Source organism: Microcebus murinus, chromosome 6, assembly GCF_040939455.1.
Source record: "Microcebus murinus isolate Inina chromosome 6, M.murinus_Inina_mat1.0, whole genome shotgun sequence".
Classification (NCBI taxonomy): Eukaryota; Metazoa; Chordata; class Mammalia; order Primates; family Cheirogaleidae; genus Microcebus; species Microcebus murinus.
Genome location: NC_134109.1, coordinates 34,673,401 through 34,696,714, shown reverse-complemented (window position 1 = coordinate 34,696,714; position 23,314 = coordinate 34,673,401). Strand labels below are relative to the sequence as shown.

At 42.5% G+C, this 23,314-nt stretch overlaps 1 long non-coding RNA gene across 1 annotated transcript in view; it reads right to left on the bottom strand.

Moving 5' to 3' along the window:
- The window catches only part of LOC142871374 (uncharacterized), a 67,697-nt gene extending 45,002 nt beyond the window's left edge, over window positions 1-22,695 (bottom strand). The window contains exons 1-3 of the long non-coding RNA XR_012919623.1: window positions 22,468-22,695; window positions 15,875-15,949; window positions 15,450-15,507 (exon numbers count right to left, since the gene is read on the bottom strand). This is a non-coding gene — a long non-coding RNA (uncharacterized LOC142871374). The remainder of the gene's footprint in view (window positions 1-15,449; window positions 15,508-15,874; window positions 15,950-22,467) is intronic.
- Window positions 22,696-23,314: the final 619 nt, after the last annotated feature.

Genomic DNA, 23,314 nt, shown 5'->3' with positions numbered 1-23,314 from the left:
TGTCCCTGTCTTAGTTTAGAATAATTTCCTCTGTCAAGTGCTAGTGGATCTTAAATAGTCCCCTGCCTTAAATATCTCTTGGCCTCCAAGCCACATCACAGACTTATCTTTCCAAAACACATCTAGCATTGTCACTCCTCTGCTTACCAACTTCTAGCATTGTCACTCCTCTGCTTACCAACAACCTCTACATCCCCACTCCCTGCAAGATAGAGTCCAGATCCCTTCCTATGGTGCTTTCCAGACGCTGACCTCTGGCCTCATGTCCTTGCCTCTTCCTTCTTTCCAGACTTCCACCAAATCTGACATGCCTCAGCTGCACCAAAATGCCCACTTTTTCCTGACTATAGCCTCTGTGCTTTGCTCATGCTATTCTTCTAATTAAAAACCTTTTTCTGTTCCTTCTCAACTTGGTAATATCCTTGTTGGCCCAGTGCTCATGGCAGTTCCTGGAGCATGTTCTCTTTTACCCCCTCAGGCTCTGGGCTCCCAGTGCAGTTTACACAAATGCCTATTCTTTCCTGCATCATAATTTTTATTTGCATTTATTGCCTCTAGTGGGCATAAACTCTTGAGAGCAGAGACTGTGCTAGATACATATAGTAGTATTCAATCAAATTCAAATGGTTGATTGAGTCTATATCACAACCCAAGTTCCAAAGATACAAGGAGTTTTTTCTTATCTTTTTTTTTGACATGGGCAGTTTGTGCTTAGGTGATTAGTCCCTAATGCATCTCTTCTTATTTTCCCCTTTTCTAATCTCTCTACCTTTTCCTTTAGCTACTAATCACTCCCCTCACCTCTCAGCTTGATCTTCTCAGTTCCTGGGCATGAAGACAACTCTTCCCTCTGGGAGAGCTCCCCACCTGCTTCCTACAGGGAATGTCAGGAAGACGAAGTGGGGCCCACCCCCAAGGGGGGAGGTGGTTCCACACCAGCAGTCTGTCCATTTGCAGCCAAACCTAAAAATATAAACCATGCTGCCAAGGAGGAGGCTGGAAACCACTCAAGTGGAATCAGATCCAGTGACAACAGACAAGTCTGTTGTCTCTGGATCTGAGGGAGGAGAAAGAGACGCCACTGTCAAATCCAGAGGCCCCAAGGCCAGGCCTGGGCACGGAGGGTGCTCCTCACACTTTCCACACTTTCCATAGGTGGGGAAGGGAAGGTCATTATGGTATCACTAAAAGATGGGCCTGGAATTGGGTGGGGAAGGGGGGAAGGGTGGGAGCAAAGGAACAATACAGGGACATATTCCAGCCTAAGCACAGACTATGTGGTCCAGGGACAGGCAAGAGATACGTCTGGCTTTGGCTGAGTGGCTGGCCGGGAGAGCTTGTTGTAACTATGAATGATGCCAACAGTTGTGATTCTTTGCATTGCTGAGGCCACTTAAAATGAGATCCAAGCTGCATAATCTTGTGAAATCCTAGGAGGGATTTAGGAAGGGAATGGTACTTGCCATACCAAGGGAGCTAGGAATAGAAGTTTCCCACCCAGCTCCAGAAAGAACATTCTATGAACAGGGCTTACGGAGCAAGAAGAAAGTCTCTGCTTTCACATCCACAGGCAGTTCAGCTGCCTCCTGAGACATTCCCTGTCCTGTGGGGCAGGGAAGGGAACCTTACCAGGAGAGATGGGATGTGTCACTGCCTCTGAGATCCTTGTTCTTTTATCAGAGATGGTTGTCAGGGATGTCCCTTGATGAGCTCTTGGCATCTCATTACCACCTTTAAATGAGCTTGGAAGAATCTAGGCTTTAGCAGGCATCTTGGATAATGGATTCTTCTCCAATATCCAGCACTGTTGGGTCAGCTCATTGGTACCTAGAATTCTATAGACTCTGAATATCAACTAGGAAGTAGACAAATGTTCTGTCATAAGCAGTGTGAAGCTTGTCACTTGTAATTAAGAGATAAGATAATTCAAAATATCAAGGGGCAATAACATTGCTTAATTTCCAGACCCCAAAAGCTTAAGTGGGGAGTCCAGAATCCCCTTCTCTCCACTCAGTTCTCACCGAGCTGCCCTAAGTATAACCTTTATAATTTTACAAATGGAGAGATAGAAAAATTCATTCCATCCTGAACCCTAGAATCCCAACTCTACATCCCTCCATGCTAGGGGCCCCAGACATCTCCAAGGCCCAGGCAGGGCTCAGCCCAATTCAGGGTCCTGGGCAGGCTTTGGCTGTGTCATCAGGCTCACGAACAAACCAGATACACAGTCTTCAGGGTTTGCCCAAGCCCAGTCCTCCTGCTGGAAATTGTTCTTACTGAGACTGCCTCTGTTCAGGGACACGGCTCTGCCCCATGTCCAGGGCTGGCAGAAGCTTCATTGGAGAGTTTTCTCCAGAGCATAAAAGCATTTTCTGCAGGTGATGTCCCCCTTTCAGTAATTCTAAGTCTCTCCTCCACCCCGCCCCCAACTCTTCATTCTACAGCAACTGCCAGGAAAAACCTCCCTCTGATCCTGCTGCTGCCACACTTCGTGGAGCCAGCATAGCCAGCAGTCGTTTCCATTGTCAGCTTTTTTAAGACCTGGCACCTGCAGCCATTTCTCCTCCACCCCACCCCCAGTGCTTTTGCCTCCTTGCATCTGTGCTAACAAACACCTGCTCCACCTACCGCCTGCATGGTGGCTCTTCCTATCTCTCTGGGGCCAGTCACCCCTGGGGGGACCTGGGGCAACAGAGCAAGTGGACTAGCAGAGTGGGTTCACACCACCACCTGTCACTTTCTAGCTGGGGGACACTGGGGAGCCAATTCACCCCCCTAAACCCTGGTCTCCTCATCTGTAAAAGGGGGAAATGTGGTAAAGGTGGAATGAGACAGTGCAGTGCTCAATGCAGGCCCCGCCCACAGTGAACAAAGTAGCTATTTATAGCAGGTGGGGTAGGCCACCCAGGGCCACCAACCCTATGTCTCTAAACTCCAGATAAAACTGCTTAGAAAGCAAAACATTAAATCCTAAAAAATCTTTCTGTTTCAAGGAATCCTAACAAATATCCTTTTATCTTTAATCTCTATCTTAATTCTATGAGGCAGACAGAACATACATAATGATTTCCCCATGTTGTGATAGCTTGGTCAGACTTAAAGAGCTTGCCAAAGGTCAGCCAACTAGAAATGAAGGAATATTAGGGTTCAGTTCTTCTAAATCTCAGTCTAGAGCTTCCACAGTATCAGACTGGGTCTCAATCATTAAATTTAAGTGAACCCCTCTTTTATTCTGACATTTAATCATTGATTACATTTTCTTTTTGAAAGTTTGTTTTATGGAGGTACACACGTTTTGACAAATGAATACAATCATGTAACCCACACTCCATCAAGCTAGAGAAAATTACTATGACACAGGAAAGTTCCCTCAGTGAATCTCTGCTCCATTCCTCCACGGAGCAGCTCCACGATTCTGATTTCTGAACATCATAGATCACTGTGCCTGTTTTAGTTGATATATTCTCTGAGTTCAGCTTCTTTTGCTCAGCATAATGCTTTTGAGATTCATTCATGGTATTGATGGATTGGTTGTTTGTCCCTTTTAATCACAGAGTATATTATCATATAAATATACAGTTGGCCCTTCGTATCCGTGGTTCTGCATCTATGGATTCAACTCATTGCAATCGGAAGTATTTGAAAAAAATATTGCACCTGTACTGAAATGTGTAGATTTTTTTGGTCATTATTTCCTAAACAATACTGTATAACAGCTATTTACATAACATTTACATTGTATGCAAATATTATGCCATTTTGTTTCAGGGACTTGAGCATCCATGGATTTTGGTATCCTCAGGAGGTCCTGGAACCAGTCCCTCACGGATACTGAGGGATGAATAGACAGCATTTTGTTTATCCATTCTCCTATCGATGGACATTTAGGTTGTTACCAATTTGGAGCTATTGTGAATAAATTGCTATGAACATTTTTATATGTCTTTTGTAGGCATATATTTTCATTTCTCTTGGGTAAATACCTAGAGGAAGAATTTCTAGGTCACAGGATAGGTATTTAATAAGAAACGGCCAGTTTTCCAGAGTGATTGACCATTCGAGTTCCCATTAACAATGTTAAAGAGCTCCCCTTGTTCCACATCTTTGCGATCCTTTGTTGTCAGACTTTTAAGTCTGAGCCATTCTGGTGAGTATGAAGTAGTATCTCATTGAAGTTTTAATTTATATTGTTTTGATAACTAAGGATGTTAAAACACTTTTTCATGGTGATGTTGGATATTTTCCTTTGTGAAGTGTCTATTTGCATCTTTTGTCCATTTTTTCAAAATTGGGTTGTCTTTTCATTGTTGAGTTATAAGAGTTCTTTATATATTTTGATAAAAGTCCCTTATCAAATATATGTGTTGTGAATATTTTATTCTAATGTGTGCCTTGCTTTTTCATTGTCATAATGGTGATTTATATGAATAAAAACTTTATTAAAGTTTTTAATTTTGATAAAATTGAATATCTAAATGTTTTATGGTCATTGATTTCTGTGCCTAAAAGAATTTGCTTATTCCAAGTCAAGATGATGTTCTCCCATGTTCTTTTCTAGGAGCTTTATGATCTGAGTTTTTATATTTAGGTGTCTGATCTATTTAGAATGGTTTTTGTATATGATGTTGTAGAGGAGAAAATGTAATTCTTTTTAACTCTCATAAGTTCTCAGTTGATACACTTTCCTGAAAACAAAAGTCATATTAACAAGAGAAAAACCAATAGAAGTTTATCGATGCACAGTGTACCCATCATATGTGAAAGGCCTCAGTTCAGAAGTATCTCTAAACCCCACAAATTCTATACTGACAAGACAAAGGGGAGAGCAGTTCCAGTCTTTGGAAGGTGGAACAATGTGGGCAGGTAGTAAAATCGGCTCCCACATGCCTGTGGTGCCCGCTGGTGTCCTCTCTGGCCTGAAAAGCAAGTGCTATCTCCAGTAAAGAAAGGTTTACGTCCTACATTTTCAGTGTCTGTAACTTAATGATCCTCACTATCTGAGGCAGAAATATTTTGGTTTCTATTATTGTGAAGTAGACATCAAGATTCATTTTTTCCACATGGAAATCCAGTTATTGTAATACCATTTGTTAAAGACAATTTGCTTTCTTCCCCCATTTGAATAGCTTTGACATCTTTGCTAAATATCAATTGCTTATATAAATGTGTATCTATTTCTGGACTGTTTATTGTGTTTCATTGATATATTTATTTTCCCTATGCCAATACCATACCTACTTAATTATTGTAAATTTAGACTTTGTCTTGAAATCAGGTTGTATAAAATTCTTCAGTGTCATTCCTTTACAAGCTTGTATGCTATACTAGACTTTTATATTTCCATGTGAATTTTAGAATGGACTAAATTTTGGAAAAATCAACTTTGGAAAAATCAATTTTGGAAGAATCAATTTTGGGGAAAAAAATGCCTGGTGGAGTTTTGATTGGGATTGCATCAAATATCGAGAACAATTTGTGGAAAATTGATATTTTAATAATGTTGAGTATTCCAAACCATTAATATTGTATATCTCTCTTTAGGTTTTCTTTAATTTTTCTCTGCACTGTTTTGTCCAGTTTTATATTTGCTTATGGCAAGAGGGTAAGACCAGTACCCATTGCCCATCATAACCAGAGCCAGAAACAAATGCCTGATTCTTGTTCTTTAGGTTTAAACTCTACTCTTAGGCTTACTTCTCATAGTGGCTTCATCAATTTCTATAGAAATGCAATCTGTCTGGAAAGAGAGTTTCATTCAGGGAAGCGGGGATTTCTGGGGCTTTAGGAAACCTTGCTCTACTCAGAAGAAGGGTTAGATTCTATTAGTTCAAGTTCAATGTCCCCATAGCAGTAGCCATGTAGCCATATATCCTGGCTACAATAAACCCATAGTGGTCATCTCTGAATGAGAACATCCCACCCAGCCCCTGAACAGGTATTTTTGGCAAGTATTTTTGTTGGAGTCCTAGTGTTTCCCTCTTGATTTCTTAGATTCCCAATGTTTCCCTCTGAGTATGACCTGTGAAAACAGACTTTGTAAAGTGTAAATTATATCATGTTACTTCTAGGGTTAAAATTCTCTTATGGTTTCTGTTTCATTTATCTATTGCTGTGTAGCAAACCATGGCAAAACTTAGTGGCCTAAAACATCTATTCGTTGTTTATCATAATTCTGTGGCTCAGCAATATAGTTTGGACTCAGGTGGGCACTTCTTCTGTTGGTCTTGCCTGAGCTTACATAAGTGGCTGCAGTCTCATTTGCCAACTCCATGGGCTAATAAGTCTAAATGCCCCTTATTCACACACCTGGGACTTTGGTGCTTAGCCAGGCCTTGTCTTCCATATAATCACTTACCATTTAGTAGTCCAGTCTGGGATTTCTTACATAATGGCAGAAGTATTCCAAGAAGGTGAAGGTGGAAGCTATAGGAACTCTTGAGGCTGAGCCTTTGGAATTAACACATCATTTCTGTCACATTCTGAGGTCAAAGCTGAGGTCAAAGTCACAAAGCTAGTCCAGATTGCAGAGGTGGGAAGATAGACTCCAACTCTTGAAGGGAGGAGCTGTAAAATATTGTGTCCTTCTTTTTCAGTTTCTCATAGCTTTCCTTTGCACTTAGAATAAAGCTTAAATTAGTAAGTTAAGAAATTAAAAATACAGTTCAACACCAGGCATGCTGGTTCATGCCTATAATCCCAGGGACTCAGGAAGCTGAGGTGGGAGTATTACTTGAGGCCAGAAGTTCAACACCAGCCTGGAAAATATAGCAAGACTTTGTCTCTTAAAAAATAAATAAATAGAAAATTAGTTGGGCGTGGTGGTGCACACCTGTAGTCTCAGCTACTCAAGAGGCTGAGGCAGGAGGATCACTTGAGCCCAATAGTTTGAGGATACAGGAACCAAGAGTCTGTCTCAAATAAATAAATAAATGAATAAATAAATAAGTAAATAAATAAACACAAAGTTCAAAATGGCCCTGCATAATCTAGCACTGCCTTTCTTTATGAATTGACCTGTCACCAATCTCTCCTCGGCTCACTAAAAACCAACAGTTGCTCTCACTCTAGGGCTTTTATATCTTCTGTTCCCTCTGCCTGGTTCTTCTCTCAGATCTTTGCAAGGCTGAATTCCATTTTATCTTCAATGTCAGCTCCAGAGATGTTCCCTGAGCACTTCTCTCAGTCACTCCTTACCACCTTGCCCTGTTTTATTTTCATATGGCGCCTAGCAACATCAGAAATTAGTCATTCATTCATTGCCTGTCTTCTCATCAGAATTTAAACACTGAGACCACAGTCATCAACTTGCTGCCTCACTCGCATCCCCTGTGCCTAGAATGATGCCAGACATCAAGGGGACCCCCAATAATCATTTGTTGAATCAATGAATGTTGCAGCTTTCATCTTTATAGCTTTTAAAATCCTTATCACCTTGGAAGACAGGACAAAGGCGGGCCAAAAATGAATCTCTATCCACAAAATTGGGATTAAAAAAAAAATCTGTTGGCTATTTTCTTGTAATTAGCATAAATTGCCTCCAAGTGACAGTACTGCCTTACTCTTTTGGGGCAATGTATTAGGCAAGTGTTTTTCCTGAGATTTAAATGGTGTTGTTTGCCCAAGTCCATGCTAACAGATTTATAATTAATTATTCATTATGTAATGTACTTTTAAAATTGCTGACTTGAAACAATAAAGAGTAAAGCTGTTTATTCTTAGAGAATAAACACTTAGAGAAACACTCTGTTCTCTGTGTATATATTTGTTTTAAATCATTATTAAATTTAAATCCTCCCACATAGCCCTATTCTGATTAAAGTGTTCTTTCTAATATGACATCAGTTCCACCTTGGAGTCATTGTGCCTTGAGGCTGATGTGTGAAGCTGGACCTTCAGGCTAGATCTGTATTGCAAAGCTTTGCAGCTTCTCTCAGCTTTGAGCTCTCTCCTCACTTAGAGCCTGCCAATGACTTAGCTCCTCATGTGTCTCAACTCCCTTTTCTCAACACCAGCTCTTTTACTTCTCTTCCTTATATCAAAATTAGGGAGAGAGAGAGAGAGAGAGAGAGAGAGAGAGAGAGAGAGAGAGAGAGAGAGAGAGACCTATTCCTTTATCCTGAAAGCACAATTCTGCCCCAGATTCTAATACAAAAAAATAATTTCTGCCTCTCCTTAAATAAGAGCCAGATAGCTCCCTTCATTTGATTTTCACACTGGGAGTTCTTTAAACTACTGATTATGTACAATAGGACTTATCTGAGTGAAGCCATAGCAATGGTTCCACAAGAGGCAGTTTATACAAACTGTTTTTGTGATAAGAGTTCCAGAGAAATTCTTTTTCTAAAGATAGAGATAGAGCTCTTAGAAAAATGAAGCAACATTTACACAAAGCTTCTGATTGGGCATTTAAGCTTTTCTGCACAGCATCTCTGAAGAATGCCAGTTCCAAAGGGCACACCTCCGGCATCAGCAGCAGGGATCTAGCTGGGAGTCAGGTGAGATCTTAAGATCTCCAGGACCACATGCTTTCCTTGGTTCACTCTCCTTCAGCAGGTATGCAAGGAATGCAATAAATGCTCACTGAGTACTCTACAGGGATGATCCAAGCTCAAAGCATTCCATAGCACAGCTGCTTAATCTAACTTAAAGGATAACTTTTTTCTTCCTTCTATGGAGATAGCCCATTCGTATTTTTTGCATATTGGTAACAAAATCCAATCACCCTTAAGTTGAATGTCTTGTAGGTTATAAAGGCAACCATACTCATTGAGACTCTATTTGTATGTAACGGATATTCATTGAAAGAAAGAAAGAATGAATGAAAATGACCAGAGTGTATAGTCTATAAGTGTGTTAATTTACATCAGTGTCTTCAGGTCCTTTTGGATTGCATGACCCATAGTTAAAAAAGATAAAGAACTCCCTAAAATGTGTATGTATTTATATATGTTATTCAAATGCACTACTCTAGCAATGTTTTATATACATGAAAATACATGCAAAAATATAAATTAAGAAAGGATTAGATAAAAAAGAAAGCATAATGCTTTTAAGTAATTGCTTTATTAATGGTAAAATATTATTCTCAATGACATCTTTTACACGTTAATATTCTTAGTGAGAACAATGCAATTGAAAATACTTTCTTTTCATCCTTTATCTTAGCTTGGGACTTTGTAGTATAATCATTGGATGGTTTAGCTCTAAGTTTGGTTTGTTTTCCTGCCTGGTTTTGACAGAGGGGGAAAAAAAGGCATGCACCATTAGTCACACCTACTAAATCATGGTATTCATTGTTCAATCTTATTTACCAATTATGCAAAGGTTGTGAAAATTTAGCTAATACTTTCTAAATTCTTTAATATCAACCTGATTTTCTTTCAAATGAATTAGAAGTTGCTGTGTTTTTATATTTTTAGAAAATGTGTTGAAAATTTACTATGAGAATGGTTTTAAAGGTTAGAAAACTCTGCCTCTAAGCTTCCTAGGTATGAAGATACGGAAGTTTTTGTAGGGGGTGCAGTGTCGTTTTCAGTAACAAAATCATAATGATGAGAATATCTATTTTCACAGTGCTGTCTCCATAGCACACATTTCTTTTGAAAAGCAATTTACTTTCCCATTCATTGTTAAATTGCCACTTTTACATAAAGGAGGTGCATTTATTTAGGTGTATTTTTTCCTGCTAGATAGAATTCTATTAACAGCTACTTTTTCATTATTTAAAAGGTCAGAAATTGGAAAATATTGTATTTTTGTAAAAGCAAAATTAGCACATTTTAATGTATGACAACTCTTAAGGACATTGACACAACATAACCAGCAAACTTCTGGGTGGTAAAAATAATTTGCATGAGCCATACCAAATAATCAAAGATTTTACTATATTGTAAATGATCTGTAAATGAGTACCAAACTTAACATTTTGTATTTCTTTATGCCCACACTATGCAAAGTGTAGTTCATTGACTAACAGTGTCTGGATCACCTTGGAGCTTTTTAGACATGCAGAATGTCAGGCCAGGCCAGCCCTACAGAATTAGAATCTGCACTATAACAAGGTGCCCAAGTGAGTCACATACACATTCAGGTGTGAGAACCCTGCCCTGTGAAAGTCTGCCTTCCACTTCTTTGCTGCAATAGCTTGTCAAGAAAAAATGAAGTAAATGAATTTCACATATGGGGCAACTGCACCCTGACTTCAGAATCCTTTTTTTATCCAATCAAACCACCTGCTTCAGCGGAGGTAACATTCAGTTTTCAAGATGTCATTTTGTGTGAGAAATATATCTTCTTTAGTGTCTCTTTCCTTTAGTGACTCACAAAATCAGTTCTAGTCGTTACTGGAACAGAACCTAGCAATACGATTAACTGAGACAACATCTGTACTCTTCCCCCCAGTCTTACAGACCTCTCGCTCCTGCTCCATACCCATTTTTTTCCTAACCTTCAACAATGTTTTCTGTGCATCTTTTAATATTATTTGCTGACAAGGTAATCCACTTTACCCTGTGGCCATATTCTTTTCCACATCTGATTTCAACCATTCTTACCACAGAAGGAAGAACGTAGAAGCCTTTTGCTTCTTCTAGGTAAGAAAGCTGCAAAGATACTTCTTTATTGTTGGTTAGTGACATTTAAAAAAAACCCTGGACTGGGAACCACATGACCTAGAATATTGCTGAAACAATTGTAGAAGTTTGTGCCTGTGTTCTGAATGCCTACTAGCCATGACTTTAGACACGGCATGCACTGGGGACAAATTAGTGACAGTTAAGGATGGTGGATATAAATATGTATTATAAATAATAATCTTCATTTTTTCCATTTTTTCCCCCTTGTCTGACTTCCCTGGAGTGATCAGATCACTACCGTGTCACCATGCAGTGTGGCCGACTGAGAGCTCGTTCTTGTGGGCTAATGGTCAGCCTGGCCAGTCCTTGTCTGTCTCTGCAAATCTTCCAAATACTATTTTTGCAGAAAACTTTTAAAGCCATGTGTCCATTTTCTGGCAGTTGGTTTAGTTAAAATTAAACACTGCATTCCATCCATGCCCCTAACAGGGAATACATCACACTACTCCGCATTGAAAGAAGAGGGAGTGCCACGCGTCGACCCCTGATTTATGTCAGTGCAAGATCCATAGGTGATAACCACGGACGTCTCTGGGTATGCAGCTTTATAAACTCACAGTGGCCTATTTTAGTGCTTCAGAGCAGGGGAAGTATTTATAGAATGGTTCCACCTGAAAATAGAGAGGAGCGAGAAGGGCAGGTGATAACGCTGGGAGACGTCTGAAGCGGATGGGCAGGGTGCCCCTATCCTATCACGCAATCACTTTTCTGCTCCCTACTCTTTTCCCTTTTGGTTTTTAGCCTTTAGACACCTGACTTCATTGATCCATGAGCTCAGTTCTTGCCCTTCTCAGTGTAATATGCATGTAACCCACAGCTTGTCCTCAATTTTGTAGAGCACTCCAGTCTCCCTACCCCAGTCTTTAAACTCTTTCACAGTCCAAGACTCTCATAAACAAGCTTTCAAGAGAACATTTTTTTTTCTTTTGCCCAGGAGCAGATTCCACCAGCCCCACGGAGGTGGTGGAGGGCTTTTCCCCTCTCTACAAAAGCAATAAAGCTGCCTCTGCCGTCGTTAAGTTTTATAAGGTGATGCTGACCCTATCATGAAGTGTTCTCATCTAGGCGGCTTTGCTCATTAACCACAGCCGAGTGCTAACCTTTCCAGACATAAATAATACAGCAGCACCTTGATCTGCACAGAAGAGGAGCGGATGGCTAGGCCTTTAATTTGTCTTTTTCCCTTGGATCCTTGCAAACTGCTTTTTCTTCTTGTGTTTGACAAAATGTCAAAACCATATTTCTCTTTGTCTGTGTTAAGAAATTCTTCATCCTGCTCTGACCTCATGCTCTGTGCCATTTAACTTTGCACTGTGGATGGGGTGACTTGAGGCTGGACTCAGCCACGTGACACACTTCAGTCAGTGGGTGATTAGCAGACTGACACGAGAAGAGGTTGCAAATGGGCTTGGGCACTGGAGCTTGTTCTGTTGCATCTCAGCCATTGCCACAAGAAGGACAAGCCTGGGCAAGTCCACCAGTCCCTAGATGAGGCTTGCCCAGACCAGGTGACAGCCATGGAGTCCCAGGAAGTTGAGTCCATCCAAGATCAGCGTGGCTATTTAGCTGAACCCAGTGGATTCCTCAGGTGGGAGCATCAGCAGGTATTGGTGTACACACGTGGGCTGTTGTGGTTGGTTGTTAACTGACACTAGGTCTATCCTCCTGTCCAGGTTCACCACTTTTTTCTGTACCCTGGACCCAGGCAAGCCAACTGCCCCCCTCAGGTATGCCCTTGTCATCATCACCCCTTCTGCCTCCCATCTCATGAACCTCTGCCTCCTTATTGGATAATTCTCATTAGCTTTGAATCACCTCAAGTCTGTTCTATCGTTCAGTTCCTAGATAATTGCCTTCTATCCTATCCTTCTCTTTTTCCTTATTGTCTCATATGTCCCTCTCCTTCACACATAGACTCTCAAAAGAGAAGAGTTGTTCCAACTCTCAAATTCTACTTTTCCACCTTGCATTCACTCGGCAACCCACTGCAGTTTGGCTTCCTTCCACATCATGCACTGAAACTGCTCTTACCCAGGCCACTGGTGATCTGCTTGTTATTGAATGTGATGGACGCCTTTAGTACTTCTCTTTCTTCCTTCTTTCTTTTTGTATGACCTCTTTGCAGCATCTTTGATATTCATCCATTCCCAAAGCCTCTCTTCCCATGGCCCTTATGGCACCATGTTCTCCTAGGTCCTCTAATTCTCTATGCATCCTAAGGCTTCCTCATGGGCTCCTCATCCTCATTTCTTCCCTTTGATATTGTCTTCTCTTCTCCCCATACCTGGGGTCATCTCATCCATGTCTCATTGTCTCCATTACCAACAACAGGATGGTAACTCCCAAATTTCTAAGTCCTGCCAGTTCCCTATCCTGAACTCCAGAGACATATATCTAAGTGTCTATTGGACATCCCACAGGTAATCATGAGATGTCTGCAAATTAATTCACTGTTGTCCTCTTGAAACTCCCTCTTTCCCCTTTGTTCACTGTCTCAATGAATGGTTCCATCTTCCACCCAGTGGAATAAGCCAGAATCCCCTTAGCTTCTTTCTCTCCTCCTCCACATTCAACCCATTTCCTGTTGAGTTGACCTTCCTAACGTATCTTCAGTCTGTTCACTTCTCTCTATCCCATGTCAGCTACCTTAGCTCAGTCCACTCATGTTGTTTGACTTGCTTATTTCTTTACCAGGCTCCCAAGTGGCCTCCTGTCTCCAGCTTTCCTGGCTCCAATGCATTTCCCATACTGCAGCCAACACCATCTTTCTAAAACAGAAATTTGATCACACCGTTGCCCTGCTTAGAACTGTTTAATGGTCTTCCATTGCCAGGGATCATAGCAGGTTCTTTGTGCTACGCATGCCTGCTTACTTCTCCAGCTTTGCCTCTTGACATTCACTTTCTTGAACTAGTGAAAGCCATGAAAAGCTACCTGGAAGTCACACAAGGGCATCCTGTTTTCTCTCTCCTTGCAGCTTTTGCACCTCCAGCTCCATCTGCCTGGGACAGCCCACACTGTGGCCCTGCCTCGGCAGGGCAGGCGGGAAGCACCCCAGTGTCCCCACGTGCACTGGCACAGCACCCTGCCTCCCTCTCCACTTATCCCTGCCTTTGTGCTCAGTGGCCTTTTCCCCAGTCTGTTGTCTAAGTGTGAAGTCGCCGAGGCAGGGATTGTGTCTTGTTCATCACTGTGTCCACAGAAGCCGCCACTTTGGAGAACATGGTATGTTCTCAATAAATATCACTTAACTGAGCAACTTAGAAAAGGAAATAAATTAATTCATATGCACGTGGACCACAGTCCTCTTACCTGAAAGCTTCTCTACCGTGTATACAGTAGAGCTAAGTAAGATCTTTTAGTTGCTCAAAGATTTCCTCTCCTTGCCTATCATCTACAAATGGATTTTGTCCTTATTTTATTGGCACTATCTTTAGGTCCTATAAAAATGTCTTCCAATTCTTTTTACTAGCTATCTTAGAGCAATAAGCTTCTCAAGTTTCCTCTGTCTCTAATGACTGCCATATGGACACATGATCCACCAATGCTTGCTTCAATAAGCTGAAGTTATTGTTAAAACAAACTGAACTTCCTCCAGCTCACCGCCCATTTTAAAGGCCCACTAAAATTGATTCTGTGAAATAGGCTTTTAAAAAATATTCTCCTTAAGTAGAAAATATAAACAGGGAGGACTGTTAGCTCAGAAAATGCAGGCCTATTTGGAGACCCAGTTTGTTTCTCTTGACTGAGCAGGAGGTAATAATGCCCATTGGCACAGTGCAGTCTGAACCTGTTTTTGTCCACATTAATGGATTCAGAGTTCTCAAAGATTCTGAGAAAAAAATGAGTCCAGCTTCAGCTTTGAATGTCTTTGGGAGTGACTCACCCCATGACACAGGCACAATTCATGTGTCTGCGTGATGGAAGGAACAGTGCACATGAGCATTGTAGCATGAAATGTCTTGTTCATTTGTGCCATGTTTCCTTAATACTAATAAACCAGAGTATCACAATTCTGTACCTAAAAATTTATTTATGACTGCATAAAATCTGCTGTTGCAACCACAGGATTATATCCATTCACACATATCCACACCTACACATGCTCAGACACACACATATATTTATATAATATTTACCATGTGAGCCTCCCGTTTGCTATAATATCTTTTAAGGCTGTAAACAGTAAATAGCCCTGCATGAGCATTTTTCTACATCCCCATTTGGGCTCATATTAGAAACTGAAGGTCCTAGAACCATAATCAAAATGAACTTCAAGGCTGGACTTTAGTTTTAAAATGGAGAAGGAAGCTCTGACTCCCTAACTTCTGTTTGTAGACTCTTGAACTGTGGTCCTTCTGCTGGGTCGCTTTCTTGAACCCCAATCACTGTGTCTACTGCCAGGATAAAATGCATTCTCTGAGGCCTAAAAACATAACCTACACGGGGAACACAGACAGATGGGCAAAGGAACACAGCATCAGAGAAAGCTGCAAAGGTAGTGGGGCTCACGGCGAACACAGCCCCAGGCAGGGTGCCTGGAGGACAACCTAGGTGAGCTCCAACTGGTGATTTGGGGCCATGGGCTGTCAATTGCTTTTTCAGGTTTTGATGTTTTTTTGTGCAGGTTCTATATTTTTTCTTTAAACAGAGAAACTAAACTATTGTGGTATCAGTAGGGTGAATCGAAAACTGTGAAAAAGCTTGTTATGCAGCAGAGAAATGTTGAAATGAGAAACTGTGGGTTACATCAGAGAAGCTGAAAGGAGTCTTAGAGAATGGGTCCCTTAGAGAGTTCATCATCCACTTACTTACCTCCACCCTGGGGTGCAGGACCTGTTTTCATAACCCTGCCAGACCTTTCGTTTTCCATCTGAAGAAATAAAGTTCAATGTGCACTAAGTTCTGGGTGGGTTTTTTTTTTAGCCATAAAAATCATAAGAACATAGACAACAGTCTTCTAATGACTTTAAAAGGCAGTGGGAACATAGACAACAGGCTTCTAATGACTTTAAAAGGCAGTGGGGTCTCTAAATTCTCATAATTACAAAACCCTATCAGTTAAAAATTATGTTTTTTATTAATACCTTCTAAGCATGTACTAATATACTAACATAATGTGTGTATGACAAAGCACATATGTATATAATATATATATAATAGAAGCTAAATAATGTGTGAGAGAAAACATAAAAACGGAGGTTCTAACACTGTTTTCTTCACACGGGCTAGCACATTACCTTCCAGGCCTCCTGTGGCTTTGACGGTGGGTCCCAGCCAAGGGGGGAGTCTGATACAGCTCCTCTGAGGTAAGCCTGTGAGAACAAAAGGAAGATGCAGAGAGTGGGAAGCTAGTAAATACTTCTGAGAGGAGAATTATGACTATGGAGATGTGGGCTTCCATTTCTGGAAATATAGTGGACTAGAAATCCTGAAAGCCATCCCACTCTAAAATAAACAAGCAAACAACTTAAAATGCTGAATAAAATGTTTTAAAAATTCAGAACATTTGAGACAGTGGAGAAAAGTTCAGAATGTGAAAATAAAGTGACTGTGTGAAGCTGCAGCTTCCCACAGGGGTTTCTCAACCCCCATCTAGAGCCTTGAATTTTCATGGCCATGTTGGGGCAGTTTTCCAGACAATGGACCCTAACCAGGCAGGGACTGGAAATGGCAGGGATCCCTTACAGGCTACACCTTCTGGGAAAGGACAGACTAGGAAAAAATTCTGCTTCACGGAAGGCATCAATGTGTCTACCTTTGCTTTGACTTTTTTTTTTTTTTTTTTTTGAGAAAGAGTCTTACTTTGTTGCCTGGGCTAGAGTGCCATGGTGTCAGCTTAGCTCATAGCAACCTTGAACTCCTGGGCTCAAGCAATCCTACTGCCTCAGCCTCCCAAGTAGCTGGGACTACAGACATGTGCCACCATGCCTGGCTAATGTTTTCTATATATTTTTAGTTTGCCAATTAATTTCTTTCTATTTTTAGTAGAGATGGGGTCTCACTCTTGCTCAGGGTGGTTTCAAACTCCTGACCTTGAGCGATCCACACGCCTTGGCCTCCCAGAGTGCTAGGATTACAAGTGTGAGCCACCATACCCAGCCTGCTTTGGCTTTTGGAAGATAAAAAATTTCTCCCAAATATTTGTAACCAAAGGCCTGTACCCATGCAGGTTTGGGACTTGAATTCACACTACCTATATATACCAATCCCCCCCTCCAACAAAACCTGATATTAATGAGAAATTAATTCAAAGCAGCCCAGTTTACAAGCACCCCTGGTATATGGCAGAAGCAAATACGAATCCTCTCTGGAGGAGCATACTTCAACCCTAGTCCCCAGGATTCCCACAGATAAAAGCCTGAGAAACAAGAGGGCATGAAGGACAGAGAAGACAAACACAAATCTAAGTGGAGTTCCAGAAAGATAATACAGAAAATGGGAAGAAGCAATATCCAAGGAATAAAGGCTGAGAGTTTTTCTGATTTGGAATTGTAACAAATCCAAAGTGGGATGACAAAAAGAATCTGCACTTTGCTACTTCACAGTGAAACTTCTTTAATAGCAAAGTCAAAGAGAAGATCCTAAAATCATCCAGAGAGGAAACTCAGATCACAGCGTAGTCATTGACAGACCTTAGCCTCCTTAACAACGGTGCTGGACACCAGGAGGTAGAGGGATCATATCTCCAAAAGACTGAAAGGAAATTATTGCCAATCAAGAATAGTATGCCCTGTGAAAATATCTTTCAGGAATCCAGGAAAAGAAAAAACAGTTTTCAGAGAAATGTAAAGAGTTTGCCACCAATAGAATCTCCCTAAATAATCTCTTGAGAGATTCCTCCTCCTCCTCCTCCTCAGGGAACAGTTCTCCATCACAGTGTTGGTCATGAGAGGTCTCAGGAGCAGATCCTGATGAGAAGACAGCCCTCTCCTTTCTCCTCCCCTCACACTTCCTTTTTTCTGCTAGTTCTCGTGTTCTGTAGCTACCTGCATGGGGGAGCTGCATTTCTTCTCTCCTTGCTCTTATCTCGTTGCTGAAATGGCACCAAGGAGCTGCTGACAGTTGCTCTTCAAATGGGCTGTCTGCACCAGGAGTTAGACATTAGACCCCATCGAGACCTAAGTGAATCTCAGATAGGAGCCCACTTCTTGGGCTCCCAAGGAGGCAAGACCTGCTCCATTGACACAAGAAAGAGAAGACTAATTTCCTTTGTTTTCCAACCAGCCTGATACTCATCCACACTTACAATAAACAGTTCAGTTTACTCATTACCATTTGGCATTTGGGAGCCACTGTCAGGTAAAGTAAAAGAAAAGCAATGGAGACTGCCAGGAGGCATAATTAAAACAGAGCGCTAATGACCCTGCCCGTCAAAAAGCCCCTCTCTGCAGCTCTGAGTGCAGTTCATTAAGCAGAGCTGCCAGCTGGAAAGGAGCAGCAGAGCCGTGCCAGGGGGGCCTGTCTTCCAGGCAGTGAGCGCGGACACCCTGCCTGCCCTCCTCATGGCCCGCTGCCTGGGATGCCCCTGGGCCTGGCATTTTGTGAAGCCATAGCTCGGGGCCGGCCCTCAGCGCCCCTTCCTGGGCAGGAGGGGTGGTTCTGAAGAGCATCTGCTCCGGGACGGAACCAGAGGCTGTGGAGGTTGCACTGGCTTTTCTCAGGGGTCTTCACAAAAGCGAACCCTTATCTCAGGACTCAGGAAGGGAGCCTACAGAGGTTCCGGCGTGAGCAAGTCAGGCAGGCAAACCCGAGTTGTCTGAGAAATTTTATGATCTCCAAATATTATACAGCTGTTCTATTGTCCTTCGCAGAGAGTGAAATCTCAGGCGTGACGTCTTACTCATTGACGACTTAGAACAAACTTGGTGAAGCCGAGAGATTACTGGTGTTCCTGCTTTACAGATGGCAGATGCTGATGAGGCAGTCACGACCAAGATCCTTCGGCTGGTCAGCTCAGAGCCTTATTGGGTGCTCCTGGCTTGAGATGTCATATTAATACAGGAATATATAAAATAGCATCAGTTAATATTTGCTGAGCTCGGCCTGTGGGCCAGGAATGGCTCTAAGGGTTTTATGTATGTCACCTCATTTAAACCTCACCACGACCTTAGGGAGTAGGTATTTGTTTTATTCCCATTCTACAAATTGGAAAGCTAAGGCCCTGAGAGGGTCTCGTTTCTTGCCCAAGGTCCAAGAGCTGGTAGAGTGGCTGGGATCAAAGCCCCTAGTGCCTTTGCTCTTAATCCCTTTTGTAAGTGGAATATTCTTTCACCTTTCCTTTCTTTCTCCTCCATCTTCTTCCCCCCTCTCTCCTTCTGTTCTTAAATAAGGGCCTGGTGAGTTTTGAAACGCTAAATATAAAGAAAAGGTAAACTGTTTTTTCTTTAATCCCTAGGGCTGCCATACAGCAGGTTCTCAGTCTAGATTGGGTCTTTGACTTGTTTTTCTGTGGAGGGAAGGGTCAGCATTAAGGCATCTGCATCTTAAACCAGTTGCTCTTGAAACTGACAGTATGAAGTATCTCAGGCATTTTGTGACTGTGGATAAAGAGAAACCTGACTGTCTGGGACTTAAACCAGGGTGTGGCAGTGTCAGCTGGAGCTGGAACTAATGGGCCACAGCTCCGTCTCTGTGACCCAACCTGGGGCACAGTGTTCTAGGGCTGGCACCTCCAAATACACCCAGGTGCAGAGCTCCTGCTGGCCTCCCTGTGGGCTGGACCAAGTTCAGTTCTGGAAAGGCCAGCAGGGCAGGCCTGCCCCATGCTCTCCTCACCACACCTCCCAGAAAAGCAGGTATGCAAGTCTGCCAGCCAGATGAGGTGACTGTCCCCACAGTGTCACACTTGAGGCTTATTAAACTGCAGAGCACCAGCACTTTGTGACTAGCCAGACCTCAACAGCCTGCCTTTGTCATCCATGTCACCAACTGTGTTTCACTGCCACAGCTTTACCAGCATGTGGTGGCACCTTGCAATTGCTCCTTTGTTTGCACCCATTGACTAGACCATATGTCTGAGGAGTCTCAGCCAAATAGATCTATCATATATTAATTACCTCTGCTTTGCATGGCTGCAAACACTGCCAGGACAGTCATGGGCTAAAAAGGGACAAAGATATAGAGGAAGTGACAGGTCTCCAGGTTTTGAGAGGCCTAAAGTTTATACTATTTTGAGGACCTTCTTCTTTAAGAAAAAGACTAACAATTTTGCTTATGGACTCTCTAGGCCACTGCTAGGGCCTTGGAAGGGGCCTGTGTGAACGGGGTGGAAGACACTGACGACCAAACTTCATTTGCTTCATGGTAAGAGTGTCTCCTGTATCAATCAGGTGATTGATGTTTGGAAACAAGAGTGTCACCATTGTGGTAGCCATTTGAGTAGACAGCCCCTCTGCCATGGTTTGTTTGGGAGACTATCCATGGAAATTGGTCGTCCTTTTTGGCATTTAGCAAAGGAGAAGAATGCAGGAGAAAAGAAGAGATGCTACTGCCAAGTCAGCTTTGCTGTAGAGAAAAGTCCAGGCCAACAGAGTACAGGGCAAAGCAGAGCAGAGAATGAGGAACAAAGATGTTCAGAGTGGCACCTGGGTCTTACCCCTCTGAAACTCATCAAGAAAAAAATCAAGGCTGCCATTTGGTGGTGTGGGGGAGAGAAGTAGTGAAAAAATGAATAAACATAGCTTTTACCCGCTAACCAGACTCACTACTGTCAATAGGTGGGCTTATCCCTATGGTGGCCATTCTCCATTTGTTCCCCACCCCTGCCTTGTTTTCATCCATTCTCTGTTCTTCCGTTCCCTGCTGTCCCCTCAGAGGCTGCTCCTCTCGACCACTCACCCAGGCTCCCTTGCCCTCTGGCCTACGGTTGGTTTGGGCCAGTGGGAAGCAAGCAGGAGATCAGAAGGTAGGAGCGGAGAGAGAGACCAGGTACTCCGTGCCAGTTCCCTCCCATGACCCTGGCTCTCACTGGGCTCTAGTAACCGCCTTGGTGTTCAGGAGTCTCTGGGCACCTCGACATGCAAAGGACTGTCAACCCATCCCATAAGACGTCTGTGAAAGAAAGGATGAAGAAAGTAGGAAAAGAGAGGAACACAGAGAGAGAAAGAGGGAAACAGGCAGAGAGCAAGACAGAGAAGGAAAGCAACGTGGTTGATACGATGAAACCAGAGCTCTTTCTGTTTGCTAAATCTAGGCTGCCCCCGTTGGTCCGATTTCTAAAAAATCTTTGAAACAGAACCTAATGTGAAAGGTTGATGAGTTTAAGAAGCAGCAGGGATTTTGTGTGGAAATCAAGGGGAAGGAGATGACCTCATGGCCTTGAAGGGAGACCCGTGCTTTTCACTTTGCAAGTTACGCTGAGGATGGCCTTCAGGCAGGAGGTCTCTCTTGAGCAAGTTCACCTTCCTTTGGCTGCTGGTGAGTCAGAACAATCTGCATTGGAACAGAGTGCCAGGGAGCTGAGTTCTAGACCACGCTAACTCCAATATTCCTGGACCTTGAACAAATTCCTAAACTCCCAGCGACTCCACTGCCTTTCCTGCAAGATGGAACTGACGGTGTCTGCACTACCTGTCTCCACAGGGGTGCTGTGGAAATGAGAGATTTAACAAGAGATTTAACATTGAACAAGCACAAAGTACTACACCAGGACTATGTTTTCATGAGTGTGGTGCTTTGTCCAAGAACAGATTGTTTTAAATGCTACAATTTGTAGATTTTCCAACATGTTGGAGATTACAGCAATGTGCGTCCCAGCAAGAAAAAATTCAATGAGGAGATGCTAATAAGAACCTTCTTACAAAGGTGTGGCAGTGTAAAGAGGACCAACGTGACATGTCGAGGCCTGAGAAACTGCTATTACCTCCTCGTGCCTGCCACCAGGGCCCACTGAGGGCTGTAATCATGGAGTGTCACTCAGAGTCACTCAGGGTCCCTTCGAATAAGGAACTTGGCTCTACATCAGCAAAACCCAAGAGTATAGGAAGTGAAAAATGCCACCACAAATCCCTTTTTGTTGTTTTTCCTTAAACTCTCTTGTAGTAGTAGATGAGGGTAGCTATCACAAATAACCTAATGCAAAACTATTTTACTGACAAAACAAAATTTAGCAATTTGTATTCCAGAATAATTTGTCCAGGCTTCTTTAAATAACAAACATTCTGGCTTAATAAAGGATGTAGAGTCATTCAAAGAATTTTCTTTCTGTTCTCTTTTTTGAAGCATAAACATGTCAGTGATTCAATAAGTATATCTGAAGCCCTGGCCCACAGCTCTTCCCTTTGGTGATGGGTCCCTATGACCACTGCCCAGTGTCCCTTCCCCACCGTGGCTCTTGTTCAGCTTTCAAGAAAGGAGGCCGATTGGTCTAATCAGAGTTGCAGGGTTGCTGACTGAGTTTTTTTTTTCCACTTCATTACCTTGTTCTTTGGTCCACTTCATTACTTTTTTCTCACTCTCACTGCACTTGCCCTTGCTACTGCCTAGAGAAAGACTCAAGAACCATACTTGTCCAGGAACTTTTATGCAGGATAAAATCCTTGTCAGTGGCCATGGGGCTCGCTGAGGCCTGTTTGTGCACAGAGCTACTGGCCTCCATAGTGAGGGGTTGGTTCCCAAGAACTGCGCCTAAAGAATCACTGGTTATTGATAAGGTTCCTGCACTGGGAAGAGCCAGAAGAGATCAAGATCTTATGACCAAAAGAAGTAAAGTAAGTAGAAACTCTTCACTCTAGGTCATTACTTTCCTGCTTAAGAATTCTGTGTATCATCAAAAAACAAGCAGAGTAAAACAATGTGAGGCACAGAAGCCAACCATAAAGGGGCCACTCACCCCAGAGTACTTCCGATCTGTCAGTATCTCTTCTGCAACTCCATGGCTTGTGAGGACACCTGACCAACTCTTTCTTCAGGCTAAAATTCTACACCTGCTAGGAAGCCGGAGGATGAAAACAAAATGGAAAATAACTGGACCAGAATTCTATTTAAGTTACTATTTAAGTTAAATAGAGTTCCTATAAACTCTATTTAAGAATTTCTCTTAGCCTAAATCAGTACAAAAACCACAACTTTACTGTGTAGCTTCTTTTCTTTCATTCTATATCCAAAAATGCCTTTCAAAGCAAATTTATTTGTGATTTGTTTAAGAGTTTCAGGTAGAGGGGAAACTGAAAGTCTTTAGTTGAGACTTGAAGTGAGCTAGAAATTCGATGAGGTATAGACACAGTCCTGTTGAAGGGTGTCTAGATGAATCCTGCTGCCTCAGCCTCAGGACACCCCACACTGAAACCCACTGTGACTATCCAGCCAGTTTCTCATCCTCTGCTATGGCTAAAGGATTTTTCCCTCTGGCTCATGCTACTGTTGTCTGAACTGCCCTGCTGTCTCCCAGCTTAGGGCATTCAGACTCCCTGAAACTCTATCATTCCAACTCCCACTCATCTCTTCATGGAATAAAAGCTAAGTCATCTGCTATGAATAAGGGTATGGAAAGTAGGAACAGGGGTAGGGTAGAGGGTTTGAGGATAGTGGTAAAGATTTCAAATAGTCCTATGGAACCTGATCGAGAAACTTCAGCTACCAAAGGGTTGGCATCTGTAATTTGTGAGGATGGTCCCATGATTGGTTTTCACAGGTGCCACTAAGCACCAGGACCTGAGGAAGTGGGTGGTTGTATTAAT